The sequence below is a fragment of the Ovis aries genome, chromosome 20 (assembly GCF_016772045.2).
Source record: "Ovis aries strain OAR_USU_Benz2616 breed Rambouillet chromosome 20, ARS-UI_Ramb_v3.0, whole genome shotgun sequence".
NCBI classification, from domain to species: domain Eukaryota; kingdom Metazoa; phylum Chordata; class Mammalia; order Artiodactyla; family Bovidae; genus Ovis; species Ovis aries.
Genome location: NC_056073.1, coordinates 7675623 through 7693158, shown reverse-complemented (window position 1 = coordinate 7693158; position 17536 = coordinate 7675623). Strand labels below are relative to the sequence as shown.

General features: G+C 46.6%; 1 pseudogene; it reads right to left on the bottom strand.

Moving 5' to 3' along the window:
* Nucleotides 1–3942: 3942 nt before the first annotated feature.
* Nucleotides 3943–12598, bottom strand: LOC101117627 (heat shock factor protein 1-like; annotated as a pseudogene).
* Nucleotides 12599–17536: the final 4938 nt, after the last annotated feature.

Here is a 17536-nt window from a genome sequence, read left to right as displayed (position 1 = left end):
CCTCTTGCGGAGGGCTCAAGGATAGAAACATGCAAAATTGGCCACATGTAAACAAAGACCACGGCTTCCCAGGTGGCTCAGTGGTAAAGAATTTGCCTGCCAATGCAGGAGATGAAGGAGACGGGGGTTCGATCCCTGGGTGGGGAAGATCCCCTGGAAAAGGGCATGGCAGCCCTCTCCAGTACTCTTGCCTGGAAAATGCCATGGACAGAGGAACCTGGTGGGCTACACTCCATAGAGTTGCCAAGAGTCAGACATGACTGAGCAGCCGTGCAACGCATGCTCGCAAAGACCTGGAAGGACTGCCCTACATAAGAGATTTAAATTACCTCTCTGCTGTGCTCCTCATTCAGGACACCTCCACTCCTCTCCGGCTGTGTATTTCTGCCTTGCTTCTGTCTTAAATAAACAAACAGTTTCTCTGTGTGCTTTCCCACATGTTATTATGCTGTCTCTCTAATAATAAACTTAGTCTCTAATAATAAACTTTGTCCCTGTTTTCAGTTTTTGCCTCCTTGAAACATTCTTACTTTCAAAAAGAGGCAGGGGTAGGGGTGGGGGGCGGGGCGGCGCCTAAGGAGGAAGCCAGGATGACTTTGCTCCTATCCTTGAGCCCTGGTGGTCCAGTGGCTAGGATTCTTGGTCTTCATATAGGCTACCCAGGTTTAAGGGGCTTCCCAGCTGGCTCAGAGGTAAAGAATTTGCCTGCCAATGCAGGAGACACAAGAGACACCAGTTTGATCCCTGGGTCAGGAAGATCCTCTGGAGGAGGAAATGGCAACCCACTGAAGAATTAATGCTTTTGAATTGTGGTGCTGGAGAAGACTCTTGAGAGTCCCTTGGGCTGTAAGGAGATCCAACCAGTCCATCCTAAAGGAAATCCATGCTGAATATTCATTGGAAGGACAGATGCTGAAGCTGAAGCTCCAGTACTTTGGCCCCCTGATGTGAAGAGCTGTCTCATTGATCTTGATGTTGGGAAAGATTGAAGGCAAAAGGAGAAGGGGGGAGCAGAGGATGAGATGGTTGGATAGCATCACTGACTCAATGGACATGAATTTGAGCAAACTCCGAGAGATAGTGGAGGACAGAGGAGCCTAGCATGCTGTAGTCCATGAGGTTGCAAAGAGTCAGACATGACTTAGCAACTGAACAACAGCAAGAACAACCCAATTCCTGGGCAGGGAACTGAGATGTCTCTTCAGAACTGCTCACTGCTCTCTCTCCCAGATAAGCTTGACTTGAAAAATTGTGCTGAGGAACAAAGACAGTGCAGCTGGCTTCTTTGCGTGTTTCTTTCTAGCCTCACTCAGCATCCCTCCGTACCCATCAAAGCCAGAGGCAGGGAGGCAAGGGGAGGAAATGCTTTACTTAACCTGCACAGACCAGCAGTGTTTTGATTTCCTCTGGCTGTTTCAGACGTTCAGATTGACTTCTGCTCTGTGGGATGTTTGTGGGTTTGTATAGCCTCGTGATTGCTAGCTACCTCTTACCTACACTCTATATCCCAAGCTTTGAATTTACATAGGTGTTGAATTGGCTGCAATTCTCCTCACTTGCTATTTTCTGGGCCCTTTGCAACATGCTCTTGGCAGCTACTCCATCAAAAGGTGGAGCTTTTTTGCCACACTCTTGGAATCTGAATTGGCCTTATAACTGGCTTTGGTCAATAAAACAAGGTGGAAGCAACCTTATGCCAGCTCTGAGCTGAGGCCTCAGAAAGCTCTGCACACTTCTGCTCTCAATCCCAAAACACACTCAAGGCTAGTCTTCTGGATCACTGGCCCTGTGGCCCAGGCACCTCTTATTGCTGCATCCATGCCCAGGCAACCTTCAGAAGCAGAGCTGTTCAGCTGCTGATCACAAATATAGGCGTGAGCTTTGCTGAGATTACAAGAATTTCATACAGGAGCCCAGCTCATACTACTGACTCACAGAAGGGTGACCTAACTGTATGGTTGTTTCAAGACATTAAATTTTGGGGTACTTAGATACACAGTGTTAAATAAAACAAAGTGGACTGAGAAAATTTGAAGATCTAATTGGCGTGATTCAGTGATTCATGAAATGGACAGCACCCTATCTAACAAAGAGGAGTGTGCTCAGGGAATTCCCTGGTAGTCCAGGGGCTAAGGGGGCTTCCCTGGTGATGCTAGTGGTAAAGAATCTGCCTGCCAAAAAAATGCAGGAAACACCAGAGACATGAGTTTGATCCCGGGGTCAGGAAGATTCCCTGGAGTAAGACCCTGCACTTTCACTGCTGGGTGCTGGTTTGACCGCTGGTTGGGAAACTAAGATCCCACAAGTCCCACAGCATGCCCACCCCCAAAAAACAAACAAAACAAACAGAAGTGTGCTCTGAGGAGATGTGCAAGATGGAAAGATTTTACAGGCAGAAGGAGGGTGAGACAAGGAAGTTAAAAGTGAATTTTCCAGGGACAATCCCCCTTGCCTTATGGGAAGGCAGAGGGTCTTATCAAGCTGATTGCTTCACAAGGGTTGCTCAGGTAATTTCAGAGTAATTGGTTTTAAATTCCACTCCTGGGAGAAACTGAAACTGCTATATTATCTCATGGAAAAATCTGAACAAAGCTTTTAGCCATCCCAATACTAAGTCTTGGTGGGACTTAGCATTCACTGTACTGTGCTCATTTACTCGGTTGTGTCCAACTCTTTGCAACCCCATGGACTGTAGCCTGCCAGGCTCCTCTGTCCATGGGAATTCTCCAGGCAAGAACACTGGAATGGGTCACCATGCCCTCCTCCAGGGGATCTTCCCAACCCAGGGATCAAACCCAGGTCTCCTGCATTGCAGGCGGATTCTTTACCAGCTGAGCAACCAGGGAGGTCCAGGACTTAGCATAGGTGACTCCATTTGGGACTTGGGGTTTCTTTCTGAAAACAGCAATTAGCTAACTGATACAGTCTGTTAAGAAGCTGTCTGTGCCAGGTGGATTTTAGTTAAAAATGTGCATGGCATACTCTATCTTGCTTTAATTTGTGTGTGTGTGTCCTTATGAGTCTTTAAACTTTATTTATTTATGGCTGTGCTGAGTCTTCATCGCTGCCCTTGGGCTTTCTCTAATTGTGGCAAGTGGGGGCTGCTCTTTGGTTGCAAGCAGGGGGCAATGCATGCTGTACAATGCATTGCAACGGCCTCTCCTGTTGGGGTGCTCGGGCTTCATCAGTGTGACATGTGGGCTCAGCAGCTACAGCACGCAGGCTCCAGAGGGTGGGCTCAGTACTTGTGGCGCACAGGCTCAGTTCCTCCACAGCAAGCGGAATCTTCCAGGACGAGGGATCAAAGCAGTGTCCCCTGCATTGCAAGGCGGATTCTTAACCGCTGGACCACTAGGAAAGCTCCTTATGATTTTTTTCTTAAAAAATCCAAATAACAGGACGAGAATTATTGTTTATTTTGGTTTTCCAAGCCAACTTTTCTTGGCATAGGCTCTTTGACTCCAACCTTGTGAAGTAGAGATTATTATCTACTTTATGAATAGCTAATTGAGTCCGTGAAACTTAAAAGATGTCTCCAAAGTTACTTAGCAAGACGTAGAGCTAGAATATAAACCTAGGCAGTCTGGCTCCAGAGTTGACGCTATTAAACATCATCTACTCTGTTCCCTGTCACACTGAGAAGCATTTCCTGGTATGTGCGTAAACCAGTTTGAGAAGCACGGGCTTAAAATAATCTTTATCTGCACACTGTGACCTCTAGCCTTTACTTTCCCAAAGTTATTTCGAAATAACAGGCAGCGCTCCCCAAAACATAAACATCTCTTTCAAATCAATACGAAAAATATTGACAACCAATAGAAAACAGGCAAAGGATATAGATTATTTATGGGAAAGGAAATTCAAATGGTTTTGTATTTGATTGAAATTGAAATAGTTAATTTCACTCCTAACTTAAAAAAAAAAGCCATTTATCTATTTAATTTATATTGGCTGCTCTAGGTCTTGTTGCTGTACCCAGGCTGTCTCTGGCTGCAGCGAGCAGGGCTGCTCTTTGTTGCGGTATGCAGGCTTCCCATCGTGGTGGCTTCTCTTGTCGCAGACGATGGGTTCTAGGTGTGTACAAGCTTTAGCAGTTGTGGCCCACAGGCTTAGTTGCCCCGGGGCACGTGGGATCTTCCTGGACTAGGGATAGAATCCACATTCCCCTGCACTGGCAGGTGGACTCTTAACCACCCTTGTAGGGACCACAAGGGAAGTCTCTACTCCCAACTTTTACAATGTAACTTAAAATAACAATGACACGCTTTTTTGTCCATCAGACAGACACAGATAAAGAAGCCTGATAACGAGCTCAGTTGGCAGGAGCTAAGGAAGGAAATTAGTACTGTTCATACTGTCCACACATTGTTGGTTTTTTTTTTTCCTTGTCCATTCCAGCCGGCAATGAAAGCAAAGAGTCTTGACTACTGGACCACCAGGGAATTTCCTGTCCACATGTTGTTGATGGAAGGGTACAATGCAACCTCTACAGATGGCAATTTTAAAATATCTACTGAAATTAAATATCTACATATCCTTTGACCAAGCAATTCTGCTTCAAAGAACATACATCTCTGCTGGACTTTTTGAGACTCAAAGGGAGTGCTCTTACAAGCAAGAACTACCCCAGATATCTGCAGGTACAGCCACCCTGACTGTGAATTACACACAAGCACCTTCATTGCACCACCGTGTGTGTTGGTAAAATACTAGAAATAACTCAATTATGTCTCAATAGATGAACTGTTAAATAAAAGTACCCTTATCCCTACAGTAGAATGTAATGCAATGGTTAAAAATGAGACAACTCTGTAAATATTGATTTCAAGATATGAAGTATAAAAAATGAAGACAAAGCACACTGAGCATGATATACTAGTATTTATGTATTTATACAGAATATATGTAAATCCACACTTGTATAAGAAGGCACTGTCTCTGGAAGCTAACAGACCGAGGTCTGGGGGCTCTGAAATTGTACAATTCCGGTGGCCCTTTCTAAGAAAAAGAATGCCAAAAGTACAAATATAAAATTAAGAACAATGCCTGGGAAGGGCCCAAGCAAGCAAGAGACCCTGATGTGTTAGTCGCTCAGATGTGTGCAACTCTCTGCAGCCCCGTGGACTGAAGCCCACCAGGCTCCTCTGTCCTTGGAATTCTCCAGACAAGAATACCGTAGTAGGTTGCCACTTCTCTGGGGGATCTTCCCAACCCAGGTATCGAACCCAGGTCTCCTGAATTGCAGGTGGATTCTTTACCACCGAACCACCAGGGAAGCTCACGAAGGGACTCTGATACTGAAGCGTAATTAGCTTCACAGTCAGTTCAGTTCAGTTCAGTTGCTCAGTCGTGTCCAACTCTTTGCGACCCCATGGGCTGCAGCACACCAGGCTTCTCTGTCCATCACCAACTCCCAGAGCTTGCTCAAACTCATGTCTATCAAGTTGGTGATGCCATCTAACCATCTCATCCTCTGTCGTCCCCTTCTCCTCCCATCTTCAATCTTTCCCAGCATCAGCGTCTTTTCCAATGAATCAGCTCTTCACATCAGGTGAACAAAGCATTGGAGCTTCAGCTTCAGCATCAGTCCCTCCAATGAATATTCAGGACTGATTTCCTTTAGGATTGACTGGTTTGATCTCCTTGCAGTCAAAGGGACTCTCAGGAGTCTTCTCCAACACCACAATTTGAAAGCATCAATTCTTCAGTGCTCGACCTTCTTTATGGTCTAACTCTCACATCCATGCATGACTACTAGAAAAACCATAGGCTTGACTAGACAGACCTTTGTTGGCAAAGTAATGTCTCAGCTTTTTAATATGCTGTCTAGGTTGTCCTGGCTTCACTGGTGGCTCAGAGGTTAAACCGTCTGCCCGCAATGCAGGAGATCTGGGTTCGACCCCTGGATTGGGAAGATCCCCTGGAGAAGGAAATGGCAAACCACTCCAGTATTCTTGCCTGGAGAATCCCATAGACGGAGGATCCTGGAGGGCTACAGCCCATGGGGTCACAAAGAGTCGGACTGAGTGACTTCACTTCTTCTTCTTCTAGGTTGGTCATAGCTTTTCTTCCAAGGAGAAAGTGTCTCTTAATTTCATGGCTGCAGTCACCATCTCCAGTAATTCTGGAGCCCGAGAAAGTAAATTTTGTCACTGTTTCCAATAAATTGCCTCTATTCGGAAAGAGGGCTTCCCTGACAGCTCAGTTGGTAAAGAATCCGCCTGCAATGGAGGAGAGCCCAGTTCAATTCCTGGATTGGAAAGATCCCCTGAAGAAGGAAAGGCTACCCACTCCAGTATTCTGGCCTAGAGAATCCCGTGAGGTCATAAAGAGTCAGACAGGACTGAGCACCTTTCACTTTCACTTTCATCTGGGAAGATGCAGAAGAAACCAGTAAGAGTTTGGCTCCTGAGAGGTGAACTGGTACAGAACAGAAAAAGAAAACCCGAAACCACAGGGGATGTGCCTTTCTCCCTTTGGGATTTTGCACATATGCTCTCTATTCAATAGGAAGAGTTCCTTTGTAAATATTTGCAGTGTCAAATCAATACAATTCCTAAATAATCAAAACAGATCATAATTTCTCAGTGTAGTTGCTCAGTCATGTCCAACTCTTTGCTATACTCCATGGACTGTAGCCCACCAGGCTCCTCTGTCCATGGGATTCTCCAGGCAAGAATACTGGACAGGGTTGCCATTCCCTTCTCCAGGGGATCTTCCCGACCCAGGGATTTAATCCAGGTCTCCTGTATTGCAGGCAGATTCTTTACCATCTGAGACACCAAGGAAATCCCGGTGTTTTATAGGTACCAACAAAACAGTTGTTTACAATGAGAAAGCTCTATATTTAATAATTTATTAGTTTCTCTAATTTTAAAAGGATCCATTATTTGGCCACTGAGTAAGAATAGGAAAAGACCTCTTATAGGCCTAATATAAACAAACACACAATAGAGCAACCTAGTAAGATCATGTAGGACATTTATATCTCAGAGACACAGAGAAATCACCTTCCCCCTTAGAAGGCCATGATTAAGGTTTAACCAAGCCAGCTTTTAATTTTTAACTGCATATGCCTTAAAGAGCCTCCTCAATATTTAGGGCGAGATTTAATTTCTCCAGTTATCTAGATACTCTCAAGAATTTCTCAGAGAAAGAGTTTCTCGGAGAAACATACATTCCTTTCTTTAGAGATTTCAGTCATTTTTAAGACAAAAAAGAATGTACGTACCTTTGTTGGTTGGTTGAGCTAAGGATAATGACAATTGTTTTTTAAACGCCAGTAGCTTCTTTCCATCGTAAGATGTAATAAAATCTAGATCTTATAAAATTGGCCTTAAGGTTTTATTTCTCATATACTATTGATCATCTTACTGCACCTTCTTGCTAATTTTTTTTACAGCATCCTGTTTTTCTTTCATAGATACTCTAGCTTATCTATGAGGAAATTTATTATAATTTATGAGGCCTTTCCCTCTTCTCTGTTTCCTCCAGGTTTTTGTTTTTTTTTTTTTTTTTTTCCCAGCCACAGACAGAGCCCGGACGTTCACAGATCTCTGCCTGTCTCGTGTGTCCATCCACACACGTATCTGTCTATCTCTGGGGGCTCAGATGGTAAAGAATCTGCCCACAATGCAGGAGACCCAAGTTTGATCCCTGGGTTGGGAAGATCCCCTGGAGAAGGAAATGGCAACCCACTCCAGTATTCTTGCCTGGGAAATCCCATGGATGGAGGAGCCTGGTGGGCTACAGTCCATGGGGTCACAAGAGTTGGACACGACTGAGTGAGTAAAGACAACAACATCTCAATGGAAGGAGAAAGGCAAAAGGTGTGTGTGTGGGGGGGTATCTCTCATGTAAAAAGTCCAAAATACAGTTCTACCTGAAGTGGTCAGTCCGAGTGTGGCTGTGAACTGCCAAGCAAGTGATGGCACACAGGAGTGGCCCTTGGTGCTGACTGGGGGCCATGGCAGACCAGTTACCAGGCTCCTGAGACCAGCCCTGCATTGGGAGGGGTGGGGAGGGCACAGGCCAGCCCTCCTCCCAGTTAGCAGGGAGATGGTGGGATCCCTCCGTGGTCTTCCCCCTGGGAGAAACAGGAGCCCTCCTTTATTTCAAAGTGCGCCGGAAGGTCGCTGGCCGCCACAGAGCCTGGGGCCTGCAGGAGCTGCTTCCCGGAGTCAGGGCTGCTGTTCTCTGCCTCCAGAGGCCCAGGGAGCTTGCGGGCCAGGCTGCTGCCCGGGTCAGGCAGACTCCTGTCGGGCACTGTCACTGAGGAGCAGAACAGACCCAGCAAGGCGCTAGTGTCCACGTGGAAGCCGTGCCTAGTCTTCCTGGTCTGCAGGTCATCCAGGTTGGAGTCTGTGGATCCAAGCGGTCCTTGAGCTCAGTCTCTGACTGGACTCGGTAATGCAGACAGCAGGAGGGGCTGGGGAAGAGATGGGCAATCCCAGGCATCTGAGGGGCATGAGCCAAAATGTCCAGGTGGTTAGACTGAGGCACCTGATGGGGGGTGGGGGCGGGGCCAGGAGGGCCAGGGACTATGGGAAGGGCGCTCCCCCAACCCCCATCTGTAAAGGGTGTGGTCGATGTGGCCTGGACGGCAGACTCAGATTCTCCAGCAGAATGGAGTCAATGAGGGTGGCTGGTCTCCAAAATCACTGCAGCTGGTGACTCAGCCATATAATTAAAAGATGCTTGCTCCTTGGAAGAAAAGCTACGACCAACCTGGACAGCACATTAAAAAGCAGAGACATTACCAACAAAGGTCCGTCTAGTCAAAGCTATGGCTTTTCCAGTAGTCATGTATGGATGTGAGAGTTGGACTGTAAAGAAAGCTGAGCGCCAAAGAATTGATGCTTTCAAACTGTGACGTTGGAGAAGACTTTTGAGAGTCCCTTGGACTGCAAGGAGATCCAACCAATCCATCCTAAAGGAAATCATCCTGAATATTCATTGGAAGGCCTGGTGCTAAAGCTGAAACTCCAAAACTTTGGTTGGCCACCTGATGCGAAGAACTGACTCACTGGAAAAGACCCTGATGCAAGGAATGACTGAAGGTGGGAAGAGAAGGGGACGACAGAGGATGAGACGGTTGGATGGCATGAGATGGTTGGATGGCATCAGGGAGGTGATGGACATGAGTTCGAGTAGGCTCCTGGAGGTGGTGATGGACAGGGAGGCCTGCCGTGCTTCAGTCGGACACGAATGAATGACTGAATTGAACTGAACTGGAGACAAGGGAGTTTCTACCACGGAGGATGGGTGCCTGTGACCGGGACCGGAATCCTTGGCCCAGGGGCTCTGAGGTGGGCTGGGGGGTGGGGGACTCCTCCTTGATTCCAACCAAGGGCCTGCTGGACAGGGGCCTCTCTTTGCCAAGGGGCTGCTGGGGGCAGCTCAGTGATGTCACAGATGATGGGTCCAGAGCTGGCAACAGCATCTGGGGAGGAGAGGCTGGGGCTGCTGTAGGCCAGGCGGGAGCCTCGTAGGGGCTGTCGTGAACCTGCTCCAGGGAGTATTGCCAGCCATTCTGGGGTTTGGGATGTGCCGAGCTGCCGTCTTCAGCACCACCGGGATCATTCTCATCACCTGCAGGATCCAGCTGGATGTGCCAGCCAGATGAGGATGTAGACGAGCCTGTCAACAGCTTTCTGCGGCCTGGCATGCTTCTGCTGCAGGCCGGCCACCTCCTGCCCAGGGGCTCGTCATCGGCTTCATGCAGGGCAGGTTGGAGTCCGTGCTCTCCCACTTCCCCTTCATCCACGGAAAGGTGGTCAGCAGCCTGGTGACACTGTCCTGGTGAAGCTTTATGTCCTCATTCTTCAGGGTGGACACGCGGTCACTTCCCTCCTGACTGTTCTCCAGGAGCTACTCCTGGCCATGCAGGAAGCACAGTGCTGGCACTCGGGGTCATCGACTCTGGCCTGACCCGGCTGCCAGTCTCGATGAGGACCACTGCCGGGCTCCTGCCCCAGCTTGGATCCAGGGAATCCGAAGTGTGACAGCGTCAGCGAATGATTTAGAGAGAGATAAGGAAAGAATGTTGTAGATAAGAAAACAGAGGAGAGAAAGAGGCTGATATTCCTTGGTTTACATAGAAAGCCAATAAAACTCCGAGACAAGGAGTTTGCCCTGTTCACGGAGGCCACAGGTGCCTTCCCAGTCTCCTGAGGGAGTGAAGACGCAGAATGTCTTCCCGTTCAGGTCTTAGAAACCCAGGCAGATAGGTGAACGCAGGGAGCCTCCATGCTCCAAGGGATCAGCCTGAAAAAGAAAGAAAGAGAGAGAAAAAAAGAAAAACACGGGGTGACCAAGCTTCCTCGAGTGAGGCCCATTTTTTTTATTTTCAAAAGCGTCTTTTATACCTTTACTTGTACATAGAGGGAAATGAAAGATGCAAAGTCATACAGTTCAGTTCAGTCGCTCAGTCGTGTCCAACTCTTTGCGACCCCCTGAATCGCACCACACCAGGCCTCCCTGTCCATCACCAACTCCTGGAGTTCATTCAGACTCACGACCATTGAGTCAGTGATGCCATCCAGCCATCTCATCCTCTGTCATCCCCTTCTCCTCCTGCCCCCAATCCCTCCCAGCATTAAAGTCTTTTCCAATGAGTCAACTCTTCGCATGAGGTGGCCAAAGTACTGGAGTTTCATCTTTAGCATGATTCCTTCCAAAGAAATCCCGGGGTTGATCTCCTTCAGAATGGACTGGTTGGATCTCCTTGCAGTCCAAGCGACTCTCAAGAGTCTTCTCCAACACCACAGTTCAAAAGCATCAATTCTTCGGCACTTAGCTTTCTTCACAGTCCAACTCTCACATCCATACATGACTACTGGAAAACCATAGCCTTGACTAGACGGACCTTAGTCAGCAAAGTAATGTCTCTGCTTTTGAATATGCTATCTAGGTTGATCATAACTTTTCTTCCAAGGAGTAAGCATCTTTTAATTTCATGGCTGCAGTCATCATCTGCAGTGATTTTGGAGCCCCAAAAAATAAAGTCTGACACTGTTTCCACTGTTTCCCCATCTATTTGCCATGAAGTGATGGGACCGGATGCCATGATCTTCATTTTCTGAATGTTGAGCTTTAGGCCAACTTTTTCACTCTTGTCTTTCACTTTTATCAAGAGGCTTTTTAGTTCCTCTTCACTTTCTGCCATAAGGGTGGTGTCACCCGCATATCTGAGGTTATTGATATTTCTCCCGGCAATGTTGATTCCAGCTTGTGTTTCTTCCAGTCCAGCGTTTCTCATGATGTACTCTGCATAGAAGTTAAATAAGCAGGGTGACAATATACAGCCTTGACGTACTCCTTTTCCTATTTGGAACCAGTCTGTTGTTCCATGTCCAGTTCTAACTGTTGCTTCCTGACCTGCATACAGATTTCTCAAGAGGCAGGTGAGGTGGTCTGGTATTCCCATCTCTCTCAGAATTTTCCACAGTTTATTGTGATCCACACAGAGTCAGCCAAACATTCCAGCAGTTTTGCCCTTATCGAAACCAGGATTTTTTCTGCAAACTTTTCCCATAGACAATGTTGTGTACATTATCTTCTGGCCTTGGAGACCTGTGGACATTTTATGGCCCTCTTTTGATAAAGGCTGCCCAACCAGAAAACTTATTTTCCCTTGAAATGCTTTTTCTTTATATTTCTAATCTGTGTCAGCCTCAGAAAATGTTAAACAGAGTCACATTTCTCTAGGAGCAAAGGTGCAGTGAGTTACAAGAAAGAACCAATTAACTCAAAAGTCTGATGTGGTTAATTTCAAGGCTATACTTGTTTTTCTTACTTTCCAACTATGTTAACTAATGCACTCCCAGGTGCACAGTGGATAAGAGATATGGGAACTCAGCAACAAGCATTGGCCCAATAATGAAATCCTACACCAGCACTACTCTAGTAACTTTTAACTCTTTGAAAGGCTCTATGTTTTAGGCTTCCTGTGCCTCTCACAGCTGGGGGGCTGTAAACAATCACATGCATAGTTGTAAAAGTCTGGGGAAACCTGCCAAGCAAGCTAGAATGCTAACAGAGGGGGTTTGATTTGAAATATTCCTCTCATGTCCAGGAGACTTATTAGCTAGAGCCCTAAGGTGATTTTCTCCAGAGAAAGGTGGTTGGGGATAGCCCCCTGTATGTCAGGAGAGTTGGTGAAAGTCATGAAATAGTAAAACAGACAGATTCTGGTTTGGGGGTAGGTGCTTGAGAAGGGGGGCCCCTTGAGGCCTGATCTTGCCTCTGCCGGTCAGGCCTCTTCCTCATGACCTTTGCCATGGGCGGGATTCCCCACGCTGGCTCCCAGCAGATCACCTTCTGGAAGCCACAGGGATCGAGCCCCTGCATGAGGCTGGCCGCGCCTTGCTCAGGGACTCAGGCAGCCAGCCGGCCTGGTCGAGCATGTGGACACAGCTCCGCATGTCTGTCAGGGGTCACTCAGGAGGGTCCACGGCTTGACCAGAAAGGCCGCGACATTGCTGGGCCCACTTGAGGCAGGGGCCTTCACTGGGATGGAGATCCGTCTGACTGGAGGCCGTGCAGCCACTGCCGGTGGCGGCCCTGAAACCGGTGGAGACCGCGTGGCCGCCGCCATCTTGCAACAGGCCCGCTCCCACCAGCTCCGCCGGCGCTCCTCCTTGTTTTTAATTTTTAAATTTTAATTTTTTGTTCCTGTCCAAAATCTCCCTTCAAAGTCTAGTGGTCTTGACTGAAAACTCCTGCTTAAAAGCAAGCCACCCGCAGGCTGGTGGGCCACTGTGGTACCCAGGTGGGAACTAGTAGCCTTAGTGTGAGTTATTGAGAGACAATCCAGACTTTAAAAGTTTTGAATCAGGGGCTTCCCTGGCTGTCCAGTAGTTAAGACTGCCTTGCGATTCAGGGGCTGTGGGTTTGATCCCTGGTGCAGGAGGGATCCGAGGTGCTAAGATCCTACCTGCCTTGTGGCCAAAAAACCAAAACGTAAAACAGAAATAATATAGTAACAGATTCAGTAAAGACTTTTAAAAGATTTTGCTTTGAATCACATTCAAACGTCTGTATCTGTGGGTATTTTTTCTTGAGGGAGGCAGTTACCACCAAGCATCAGACTCCTGGGTGATTGAAAATGGATTTCCTGTCTTCTGGGACCCAGCTGGGGAAAGGAGGCTGCAGGTTCACTGCTTGGGATATAGGCCTTCCATCAATAAAAGTCTCTATATTCAGTATGGAGCCTCGTCTCTGCTCTCCGTTGGGTTTGAGGTCCCCAAAGCCAGGTTTGTGTGGTTTGGCCCTGTTTTGCAGAAAGTTTTCACTTTTGTCTCAGGCTCAAAGGATTTGTTAAGAAAATAAGCCACTCATTTTATACAGATAAATAATACAGATATTTATTAGAGAATTATCTAACTTACTTTCAACATACTAACATTAAAAGAAAAGATAACTAGAAAAAGCAGAGAATATATCACCAAATTGAGTTTTGACCAACATCCAGATTTAAACAGTCCCATGTCACAGCACATCTGGAGTCCCAGTTGGGAAAGGGTCCCAGGTAGCGTGTCCCGCTCCATGGGTGAGCCTTCAAAGACTGCCATTCAGGGTTCCCACTTATAATGGATGCAAACTGATATTATCATAAATCTGTGACCAAGTTGCAAGCTTGGTTTCAAGTTAATGATGCTGGTTTTGCCATGTAAAACTTTGAATGTTGCTAAGCCCTGACCTGCCTCTTGAGAAACCTATATGCAAGTCAGGAAGCAACAGTTAGAACTGGACATGGAACAACAGACTGGTTCCAAATAGGAAAGGGAGTACGTCAAGCCTGTATACTGTCACCCTGCTTATTTAACTTATATGCAGAGTACATCATGAGAAATGCTGGGCTGGAAGAAGCACAAGCTGGAATCAAGATTGCCTGGAGAAATATCAGTAGCCTCAGATATGCAGGTGACACCATCCTTATGGCAGAAAGTGAAGAGGAACTAAAAGCCTCTTGATGAAAGTGAAAGAGGAGAGTGAAAAACTTAGCTTAAAGCTCAACATTCAGAAAACGAAGATCATGGCACCTGGTCCCATTACTTCATGGGAAATAGATGGGGAAACAGTGGAAACAGTGTCAGACTTTATTTTGGGGGGCTCCAAAATCACTGCAGATGGTGATTGCAGCCATGAAATTAAAAGACACTTACTCTTTGGAAGAAAAGTTATGACCAACCTAGATAGCATATTCAAGGAGAAGGCAATGGCACCCCCACTCCAGTACTCTTGCCTGGAAAATCCCATGGACGGAGGAACCTGGTAGGCTGCAGTCCATGGGGTCGGACACGAAAGTGAAAGGTGAAAGTGAAGTCCAAGAGTCGGACACGACTGAGCGACTTCACTTTCACCTTTCACTTTCATGCATTGGAGAAGGACATGGCGACCCACTCCAGTATTCTTGCCTGGAGAATCCCAGGGATGGGGGAGCCTGGTGGGCTGCAGTCTATGGGGTCGCACAGAGTCGGACACGACTGAAGCGACTTAGCAGCAGATAGCATATTCAAAAGCAGAGACTTTACTTTGCCAACAAAGGTCCATCTAGTCAAGGCTATGGTTTTTCCAGTGGTCATGTATGGATGTGAGAGTTGGACTGTGAAGAAAGTTGGACTGTGAGCACTGAAGAATTGATGCTTTTGAACTGCGGTATTGGAGAAGACTCTTGAGAGTCCCTTGGACTGCAAGGAGATCCAACCAGTCCATCCTAAAGGAGATCAGTCCTGGTTGTTCTTTGGAAGGACTGATGCTAAAGATGAAACTCCAATACTTTGGCCACCTCATGCGAAGAGTTGACTCATTGGAAAAGACTCTGATGCTGGGAGGAATTGAGGGCAGGAGGAGAAGGGGATGACAGAGGATGAGATGGCTGGATGGCATCACCGACTCGACGGACATGAGTTTGAGTGAACTCTGGGAGTTGGTGAGGGACAGGGAGGCCTGGCATGCTGCAATTCGTGGGGTCACAAAGAGTCGGACACGACTGAGCGATTGAACTGAACTGAACTGAAATACAGTGGACTTTCCAGACCTCCTGTTACTGATTTCCCCAGCAGCAGGTGACAGGTACACTTCCACTTTCTTGGGACACTTTCCTTGGCCCCCAAGACCAAACACTTACTGATATCCACCTCTGTAATCACTCGATCTCCACTGCCTTTCTCATCCTGACATTAAATGTTGGAGCTGTCCAAAGCTTGGTCTTGAGCCCTCTTCTCTTCTCACTTTGCTACCTTTGGAGAGCTACTCCTTAAGAACTGGAAATTTTAGCATTCGCCTTTCTGTCTGGATTGCACCAATAATCCTGAAGTTATTTTTGCATACAACCTTGACTCCTTTATCCCTTCATCCTTTACCAGCAAAAAGCCCTAACTCTGCCTCTCTGCTATTGCTTTCACGTGGCTGAGCATATCTCAAGGGAAAGCAAACTACACAACCATGCTGGCTGTGCATTTCTCACTTTGAATTTACGTTAAGTCTCAAGTAGACTTCATACTGGCTGACAACCATGCTACATGTCCCTGATCCAGTGGTCTTCACCTTGAAATGTGCAGACTCCAAGGAATACCCAAAGTCCTTGCAAGGGACATGAGGACTCGGCCGGTTATGAAGGTATTCATGTTCTGTATATCCATCTCCTAAAACTAATTTACCTCAGAACTTCTGCGCATATTTTCTCTCCTCCTCTTTTACCATCGCCCATTTGCCATTCTCCCAAGGTGGGGAAATGTAAAAACATCTGGCTTGCTAAACAAAAGTACAATTTGAAATATTGTTTTGGAAAGTAAACAACTCTAATGATTGAGTAATGAATCTGTTAGCAAGTGAGGTTGTTTTCAATTCTTTGTTTTCAACAAAATTAAAAGATAATCTAATTAAGTTTTTAGTTTGATACGTTAAATTTTAATGTATTTTAAAATATATTTATGATGGCTCATGATATGATTTTTCACATATAGTTCAGAATGAATTGAAAGAAGTGAGTGTTGGGTCTTCCCTGGTGGTCCAGTGGCTAAGACTCCAAGTTCTCAATGCAGAGTGCCCAAGTTCGACCCTTGGTCAAGAATCTAGATCCCACATGCCACAAATAAGAGTTCGAATGCCCAAGTTGCAACTAAAGATCCTGCATGTCGCAACAATGATTGAAGATCCCACATGCTGCAAATATGAGCTGGCACAGCCAAATAAATAAATGAGGAGTGAGTGTCATTGCTATTATAAATTTACATTGCCATTCCCACTTTCTTATTTATGTGAACAAGAACTCTCAGCCTTTATTTTTATGCAAAAAAAAATAGAAAGAGAATGTTACTGAAAGCTGACTCATACCAGCAATTTGATTTATGATTCAGGGATACATGAACTGTTACCTAAAGCAACTCTATGTGCCTGAAGCACAGTGAGGTCAAACAATACTGAAAAATTGTGGAGTTTGGAGCAGAGAAAAGTTTACCATCTGTATGTCCGTGCTCAGTAGTGTCCCATCTCTGCAACCTCATGGACTGTAGCCAGGCGGACTCCTCTGTCCATGGAATTTTCCAGGCAAGAATACTGGACTGGGTTGCCATTTCCTACTTCAAGTGATCTTCCCAACCCAAGGATCATATCTGGGTCTCCTGTGTCTCCTGCATTAGCAGGCAGATTCTTTACCACTGTACCACCTGGGAAACCCTAGGTTTATTGCAGGACCTGGCAAACCAGAACTCCTCAGGCTTTCAAGCAGAGCTTTTTTTTTTTTTTGGCTGCCCCTCTTGGCAAGGCTATGGTTTTTCTAGTAGTCATGTATGGATATGAGAGTTGGACTATAAAGAAAGCTGAGTGCAGAATTGATGCTTTCGAATTGTGCTGTTAGGGAAGACTCTTGAGAGTCCCTTGGACTGCAAGGAGATCCAACCAGTCCATCCTAAAGATCAGTCCTGGGTGTTCGTTGGAAGGACTGATGTTGAAGCTGAAACTCCAATACTTTGGCCACCTGATGCAAAGAGCTGACTCTTTTGAAAAGACCCTGATGCTGGGAAAGATTAAGGGCAGGAAGAGAAGGGGATGACAGAGGATGAGATGGTTGGATGGCATCACCGACTCAATGGACATGAGTCTGGGTAGACCCCGGCAGTTGGTGATAGACAGGGAGGCCTGATGTGCTACGGTTCATGGGGTCTCAAAGAGTCGGACACAACTGAGCGACTGAACTGAACTGAACTGAACTTGGCATGTAGGATCTTAGTTCACCGGCTAGGGATCCAATCTGTGCCCCGTGCAGTGGGGAATTTCAATCACTGGACTGCCAGGGAAGGCCCAGCAAAGCCCTTTGAGAGGGAAGATGAGGACGGGATGTGGTTAGTTGTTGCAAACTTCTTGGTGTGGAATGCCTTGTTCTTTCCGCTGTCCACGTAGATTAGGTCACAGTCAGGTCATGATGTTCCTCCAAACCTCGAACAAAACTGATACTATTCTCTGGTCAGGTCAAGGTCAGGCCATCCTGTATCCTGGAAGCTATAGGCAACATTCTTTTGCAAAAGGTGCA